This window comes from Helianthus annuus, chromosome 2, assembly GCF_002127325.2.
Source record: "Helianthus annuus cultivar XRQ/B chromosome 2, HanXRQr2.0-SUNRISE, whole genome shotgun sequence".
NCBI lineage: Eukaryota > Viridiplantae > Streptophyta > Magnoliopsida > Asterales > Asteraceae > Helianthus > Helianthus annuus.
The window spans coordinates 57,857,322-57,866,772 of NC_035434.2; positions in this window are offsets into that span (position 1 = coordinate 57,857,322).

The window sequence follows — 9,451 nt, forward strand, 5'->3', positions numbered from 1 at the left end:
CTGTAATCACCTGAAACGCGTTTTAAAAACATTTGGTCAGTAGGAAATACTGGTGAGTTCATTCATTTTTTTTGTACAAAAACACATTTGTTATAATTTACAGTATTAACAGAGATTACAATTATTTCTATCTTATAATTATCTGACCCAGTTATCACTCGACCGGATCTGTGACTGTGGTCATATCACTATTTGGGTCTGTTCACGTAAAAGTGACGCTAGATAAGTAATGTTTACAAAACCACACTTATTATCAGTAATTTAAGATAACAAAGACTTAATCACTGTAAACATAACTGGAAAACATTTAGGGGTTTGCAAAACAATTTAATAAAAAGAGAATGACTAACCTTGTTAGCATATAGTCTTGATTATACAAGCATCTTAATTCTAAGTCTTCTGATGATTATACATCTTGTTTGATAGTAGGTTTATGGATTTTTCTGATAGTTAAACATATAATTTAACAGAATGGAATACGTTTTAGTGTAAAACCAAATCAAACCTAACGATGGTCGCGAGATTAGAACCTTAACGAAATTCAACAAAGTATAGTCTTATTTAGACCGCACTTTGGCATCGTTAGTTGGTTCCCGAATCGGTCGGACAGAATATCGTATCGGTGATTATTGGTTAGAACACCAACGTATAGAGAGAAGAATAGAAAGAATGAGAAAAGAATAATGAAATCTTAGGCTCCTATTTATTGGTAAGGAGTATGCATTTCTAGGAAGTTTCCTTTATACTTTCTAGGAAATTGCCTATACATTTTCTAGGAAGCTTCATATATACTTGTTTAGGAAGTTTCATATATATCTTTCCTGTATACTTCCTACCCATATATATCCCCTTACACCTTCCTTGCACCTTCCTTTGATAATCTCTACCCTATATACACCTTGTTGTTTAACTAATTAATTTATTTTAGCCGTTTAATTAAGTAACTTTCTTAGCTGATTAATTAATTAACTGACTTAACTATTTAACTGATTAACTTACTTAGCTGTTTATCTGATTAATCTACCTTAACTGTTTAATTAAATTACTTAGCCGATTAATTAATTAACTTAATAAGCTGATTAATTAACATATCTAGCTTGCTTAACTGCTAAGTTTCCTTTCCTGTTAATGTTTCCTTAGCAATTAAGTTTACTTAATCGCTAAGTATTCTAGTTTAGCAACCCCCTGGTTATGAGTTCTAATTTCTAGAGACAGTGGAACTCGTATTAGTGTATTAACTCACTTCAACTTTAACGATAATCACGAGATCGAAACCCTCATAACGAATGACAAAGTATAGCCAGATATTGGCAGCACTTAAACTTCCATTAGATCGGTTTTAATCGATCGGATATAGTACCGTGTCAGTGATTAGAGTTATTACCCTGATATCCGAGCAGAGTTTCGAATGTTCAGGAGTTCTGACATTAGAATGACAGAACAAGAGAGCAAGAGAAAGAAAAGAATTCTGAGCGAATTGAACAAGTGACTAAACGGCTCCATTTATAGGATTTCCGCAGGTTTCTCGCGCCCTGTGACTGGCCAAGGGCAGTCCTTCGCGCCCCGCGAGGGACACCCTAGCTATAGCTAGGGCTGCCGTGTCACCCTATAGCTTTGACACGTGAGTGACACTTGTCGTGGTATGTGTCCAGATAGAATCAAGTCTCTCGCGCCCCGCGAGAGATCACTTCTAGTGGGTCGCGGCCCGCGAGGGAACAAAAATAAAAAATTTTGATTTTTCGGTTCGGTTTTCATCGTACGCGTTTAAGGTTTCAATCAAGGCTCGTTCTAGGGTGTTTTCGAGGGTTGTTACAGCGAGGGATCCTCGTTCATGTCTGTCACACCCCAATTTTTCCACGTGTCACCGGTGGGCCCGGTGGGGAGTATCGTGACGTAGCTGATATCATCATAGTCAAACAACACAATTTAAAATGCACAGCGGAAGCAAAAGATGAATATATTACAATCCGATATAAAGTAATATCAAAGTATTACAAACGGAAAGTAAAGGATCCACAGGCGGATCAAAGATAAATGAAACATTGTTCAACAGACTTTAGGCATTTAAGCTTGCGAGACTTCTATTTGATGCTAGGAGAAACCAGCCTATTATGCATAGTACCTGCACTTAGTCTTTTTGGGAAAATACGTCAGTTTTCACTGGTAAATACAATTTAACTGACTCATTTTGAAAACATTTTAAAAATTGATTTGAATGCACAAGGCACAAAACATTTTATAACTTGAGAATAATTAATCATAGTTAAACTTGTAAAAGAATTACATGTTCGTTATGCGTTCAGTTGCCCGGGTCGTGCCGGGTTTAAGGTTAATTGACACACCACTCAGTATAAATCCGCGGCGGGAAGCCAACGTTTATACCTTAATAAATATGGACACATTACCGGGTGTACGCCTACACCCGGGTGTCAAGGTCGTGGCCATTTCTTAAAATGATGCCAAGGATATCCGGGACATGGTCATTAAACTCCCAAAGGCGTAAAACAAACAAAACTAGTTTTCAAACGGGTCACATTGATAATACCCAACTACTAATGAGTTAGGGTCAATTGCCCGACCAAGGGGTATTTTATATACCGTACCCCCAAGCCCATATAAGGGAAAATAAGTTAAAAGTATTTACCTGAGCAAATTTATACAATTTATCCCAGCCGTATACCACCAAGCAAGTACAGATAGCTTTTACTGGGCTCCTAAATATGGAACGAAGGTTTTTAATAACCTATTAGAATCCTAACGGGTCCTTTAATTTGGCCTAAGCCTAGACCAGTTAGTTCTTAAATGAAGATTACGGTTTAAACGCACGATAAGGCGAAGACCGTTTTAGAATGTGGTTTTTACCCAACAAGCTTGCATACTTGTTTAATATGGGTAACTTAATCACATTCTGGATTTTGAGATCGAAAAGATATGGTTTGACCCGTTTCGGCTATAATGGGTAAACTAGTTACCTACGCCGATCCGAACGCATAAAGTGCGTAACGAGCAACCATAAGAGTCAAATACAAGTTTCCGAGGTTAATATGCCAAAAATATGTTGTGATATCAGAATGATACCTTCCATTATGCCCCAAATGGTTTTAAACCCAAACTATGCCTCATAAAGGCATTTTGGTCACTTTAAAGGGTGTAAAAGGGTTTAAATGACATTCTGAGTTACAGGTCTGAACAAATCAGTAAACCTACTCATTTTTACCAAGTTATAACAGTAGGGTATAAGTCCTTATGTGAAATTTATCAATCTTAATCCTCCCAGACTCTGTAGGGGCGTTTTGGTAATTTCACATATGCTTAAAAGGTCAATACTGGAATTCTGATCTTAAGATATTCTCCTACTATTTAAAATATAAAATTTTACTGAATACATTAGTAGGTTTCAACCTCATATGCTTAAATAGGTTCTAGCACATACTTATGCGTTAAAAACGCTTAAGGTCCATAGCATACGGTCCGTAAGGACCAGGTCTGCACATGGCCACTTTCATTAGTTGACAGTTTTGGCCCCTGCACCTCCAAATGCCATTTCCGACACATCCAAGACCCGTTAAACCATTTTTAAGGCTCTACAATGATTCCTAAGCATAGGGAAGATGAAACATGCTCAAAAATATGCCGGATGTCGGTTCGTTTGGTCGTACGGTCCCGTTGTTCGGCTAATTACGATGAAACACGGACGGACGCTAAAAACGAACCAAATTACGCGACGAATGGAATTTTATCATGCCACACACTAAAATAAAATATTTTAGTGCTTACATAAATTTTTGGGTGTCTGGGGATATTCAGAATGCAAGATATGCGCAAAAGTGCAAACTTGTGCACTTTTGACACTTTTAGTCCCTGCAAGACATAAAAGTTTATTTTCGCGCACCAAACACCTCTAATCCTATACCTAAGCTATATAAAGGATAAATATGGTATGTTTAACTTATGAACGTATTCCGGAAGGTCCGTTACCATACGATTCGACCTCCTTTTGCAGTTTGACGCAATTAGTCCCTTAATTGCGCAAAGTAGCGCGAAATGCCGTTTAATGACATCTAAGCCTTCCATGGCCCATATTAATCATTCCCAAGCATATACTTAAATATTACTATGCTCTCGTTCACTTAAATGCTCACCGAATGGCGTAGATGTCACACCCCCAAATTACCACCTAGGGTATGTCCCTATTGGAGGTGCAACGATCCAACAAAGAGCCACCAATCATATCAAACACAAGTTATAATGTACTAAAATACCCAATCGAAAGAAAATATATCGTTTGAAAAGTTAAACCAAAACCAAAGTAATGAGCGGAAGCATAAAAGTATAAATGTATGAATGTGTCGAGACCCATTCAATATAAATGTATATCATGACCACAACCACTCCAGCAGCATCAGACAGCAAGTTCCCAAGTTCCTTCAGTAATTACCTACAAGCATGTAAACAAGTGTGTCAGACTACGCTGGTGAGTTCAAGGTTTGTGTTTGTTTACCAAGTTGCGTTACCAGTCATGTGAGTAAAACAGTTTACAAAACGATATGTTGTTTGTTGTTAAGATGTTTGATGTTTCGATGTTTCTCATGTTAGATACCCTAGGGAGTGTGCCCATAAGTATCCGGGGAGTGGGTACCCCTTAAAGACCGTTTGCTATGTTGCCTTCGTTAGATACCCTAGGGAGAGTGCCCATATGTATCCGAGGAGTGTGCCTCTAACAACCATAGCCATACCCAGATAATTAGTTCACGCCCGTCCTTACGGCCCGGTGTGAGGTTTCCCACCTAATAGCGCTATCAACTAATCACCCCCATTGCCCTCCAGGCAATAACCAAAACCGATTAAGTTGTTTACCCATAGTTTCCCTTCCAAATGTTTACCAGTTGTCCCAAACCACCGGGACGCATGCTTGAGAAAATGCAATGAACTCACCTTAGGTTTGCTCGGTATGCTATCTATGTGTTAAACAGAAATGATCAACCGAATCCTATGATAGTTGCACATAGCAGTTAGTTCGCATACAAGCTTAGTGCGAATTATTTCACATGTATTCATCAGATAGTACATTAGTATTAAACAGATTGTGCAAGTAGTATCAGTCAATCAACAGTGTCCACGTCCCATAAAAGCATTTATCAATTCATGTCATCTACACTGTTATTCGCATAAATCACAAACACTACTCAACACATTGCAACTACTCGCATCCTGCTCATATCATCATTTTCCTAGCCAACATAATTCAGCTCATCATACATAATATTTCCTAACCATCTAATTACTATTATGAGCTCACAAGAGCAACATGTTTCTGGCAGTTATGTCCATGCGTGTGGGTAGCCCACTGGGCCCAAGTGCAGTCTATTAACCCAACTAAATATTAATACTAGTTTCCCCACTTGAGTCGTGACAGTCACTTAAGCTTCAGTCCATAACAGCCCACTGGTACCTCACGGGTCCTCAACTTGCCATTGTACGGCCCAAAGACCAATGGAGTGGGCCTACTGTTTATCGGGTCCAAGTTATCATGTGAAGCCCAATTGTTTTGCAAATTCTTACTACCAATCTAACATTATATAAAACACACACATATCAAGTAACAGTCGAATGGATTCCTGATGTTAAATTAAACCTACCAACCCCACTATGCAATTAAAAGTCCTACTTAAAATCAGGTTATCATGGATTACCCTTAATGCCCCTTTCCCCAGCCCAATACCTGACCGGCCCAAACAGATGTGCATCAAATACAATTATTATGTCATTAATCCTTATACACAACGTAGTTTACCCTAAACAATCTTAAGCTTCGCTGATTAATATTTGCACCTAATACAAGTGTTAAATTCACTGATTAATACATATGGAACCTACAACAGGCCCGAACAACTAATCACCAAAATCTTGCCACATACAATTCATTCTACGTAACAACAATCACCCACTGTCAACATGTAACATACAAGATTAATTTCTTATTTATCAACCTCTAATGTGTGATTATTCAACATCGCATAATATCATCATACAATCTTTATATATTACAGTGTAAACACAACCTTGATCAATTAAGAATTAACATTACGTAGTAACAAACTGAGAGCAATAGCACTAACCGGAGATTCTAACGAACAGACAAACGATTCGAAAGGGGGGGGGGGAAGTCTCCTGCTGCCGAACGTATGAGAGAGGTAGGGTGTAGGGTTTGTTATAGTTATAAACTCAATCAGTGTTTGATTTGGATTATGATACGTATACATGAACTTATAAAGATAAACGTGTTGGGCTGATTATTCAAACAAGGAAGTTGGGCCGGTTAATCTAATCAGTAAGAATCAATACATATGGGCCGGTTAACTAGTCAAATAAGGATCAATACATATTAATGGGTGGGCTTTAATCTAGTTGAGGCTTCAAATATTTGGGGTGCGGCCCTAGGCCCAATCGTGTATAGCTGGTACTCGGCCCAAACACATATGATTTCCGTTTACGTCTAAGCGTAACAAGTAACAAACATTCACCGAAACGTGTGGTAACACATTGCGTAAAAGGAAAATACAAGATTAAAAGTTACGAGGTTAGACGACACTAACCTTGAAGGTTCAGGTTGTCACATCATCCCCAACTTGAAAGAAATTTCGTCCCGAAATTTGGCAAGTAAGCATTGAGGAGTGAAGTGAGGAAATCAAGATTGCTGCGGATTTTGCTCAGGTGTGACAGTAGATTCAAAAGTTGACGCTTTAGGCCCCTCTATTGCGCAAACTTGCGCATCTCATCATTTAATTGCATTGAAGCCTCATCTAATCCATATTAGGCATCCTTAATAGTATTATTAAACATCATGATGCTTCGGGTTCACTAAAAGGCCATTCAGAGGTATAATTAAACATATTGACGCTTTTTTAGTCCCTCTAACTTGCAAAGTTGCGCGTAACTTTACTTATAGGCATAAAAACCTTAGTTGGCCATTACTTGGCATTCCCGAGAGTATGATTAAATATCATGAAGCTCCCAGTTGGTTAAAAGGTCACTCAGAGGTAAGAATTAACATGTTGACGCTTTTAACCCTTCATTGCGCAAACTTTCAATTAATTACGCAAACGGCTATACTTTATCATCAAGTGGCACATTTGTGAATATCACCATCGTGAGAGGTTACTTAGAAACTTATTTTAGGTATGCTAACACTTCCAGTCCTTTCAAAATCAAGTTTTCGATTTTTCGAAAAATTTAGTCCCTAAATTTTACTGTTTGACTTCATCAGGGTTTATTACACGTGTCAATACCTCATTGGACGTGATTTTACGAGGTGCTACATCCTCACCCCCTTAAAAGAAATCTCGACCTCGAGATTTGCTAAAATGCTGGAAGTTTATTTTGTCGCATGACGGACTTAACTTTCTTAGCATGCCTGGAGTCCTTCCAAACTCCCAAGTTGACCTCTATATTAGGTATATGTATCCCTTTCAAGCATTCTTAACCTGCCGGTCCTTAATCGATACAGGTTTCTCATCATATCATAGATCTGCCTATCATATGAGTTAATGCTTCTTGACTTATTGGTGAAACACATCCTTAAATCCTTAATGTGTAACGTATCGCGAGATCCGCCAAGCTCCTTAAATAGGTTTTAGCTTATAAGCTATTTGATCTTGATACATTCGATTCCTTCGAATGATTTCATATATTCAGAGCTTAGCTAGCCTAACAATTAACAGATTGGCACACCTTTCCAGGGTGATATCTTTTGTTGGACTTTATTTCTTAATAAGAACTTAGGAGGTTTGCTATTTCCATGAATCCTTGATTCTCTGCCGAATATTGGCAACTTATAAATGATTATGGATTCGCACGATCTTATTCGTTGTTTCCAATGCAACTTTCAGATCCTGATAATTGGACTTACCAATTTTCTGTCTTAACAATAGATGTTTAACATCTTATCTATACAAGGTCTCCCAAGGAGCAGCCTTGATACTTATATAACAACTATTATAGAAAAGCTAATCTTAAGGTGAGATGGTTATTCCAATCACTGCTTAAAGCTAACCTTAAGGGATAGCTAATCCTTTAAGTCAGTCGAATAAATCGACGATCCTGGGCGGCTGATGAAAATTCTTAATTGTTGCTTAATTAGGGTTGCGGTAATCAATGCATAAGCAAAATGAACCGTCTTTCTTAATTAACTATATCGAATCCTCAGAATATTGAGTTAGGCTATATGAATCCTCTATTTTAAAACTTACTTAATCAGGGTTTCGATTCATTCAATGATGGTACTAGCCGTCTTGGAGATTTCGCAATAATGCAGCCCTAAGCGGGATGCTGACCTTAACTCTACCTGCCTTTAAGGAGGTAAACGGGGTAATCTTAGGAAAAGATAATCAAGATACGAGAAGGTTATAGAGATTTTCCATATCTCAGGTTCCAGTTCATCCATCAATGCTTGTGTCAAATAAGTGACACATTTAGGTTACAAGTCCACGAATTTCTTAATCGGGAATATTTACTTGGACAATTTCATTCTGGATATCTTCTTTGAATACCATTAGTTGACTTTTAGTATCATATGATTATTGGAATATCTTTGGGGTTCCATGCATTAAACCTCCATGTTGATCAGACATGGGAGCAATCTATGGAACTTATTAAGATACACCAACCCTCATATGGCGCTTTTTGTCATACCATCTGGTATTCTTAATCGATAGAGATCAAGAGATATCAACTGCATATGCCGACGCACTTCCTCTATAGAGAAGATACTTCAAAAATTTACGGCTAAAGGTTTCTGATGGGAACAGAAAAATGGTTCTTATGATTTCGCTTGTAAGTTTTACCTTACACTTAATATCTGGGGTTCTTATGGGATATTTTCTAAAAGTTTGCTAAGCTTATGGTGTTTTTTTTTATGAGAAACTTATCAGTACCCGAAACCAAATGAAATTCTTAGTATTAAAATCATAATAGGGGGTTTATCTAGTATCATCATTAATGCGAACTGCCTCTAATCATTCATCAGGAGGGTTTAACGCCTCCAATCTTAATTCCTTTAAACTTAGCTACAAAATCTTTAACAATATCGGGGCAGTCTTAGCTTGACTGGATATTTCTTAATCTATATAACATGAGCAGCTGAGGTAGATCCATAATGGATTTGTAATAAGCAGGCTTTGAACCTTAATGTGCCCTCTTATTGCTGGTGCTAACCACCAATAACTATTGCATTAAGCTTAGGCTTTGGGTAATTGGAATAGGGTACTATCTCAGCCAATGAATTAAAATCTGGTACATACTATCGACAGTCTAAACTTTTGTGGTGAGAGTCAGAAAATTCTTATTCCATCTTTTTCCACTTCGTGAAACGGATAATAGGTCTTTCTAATAAGGTTCTTAACACTTGGTCCATCCCATAGTGTATAAGAGAATCTTTCTTGTGGACTTCATT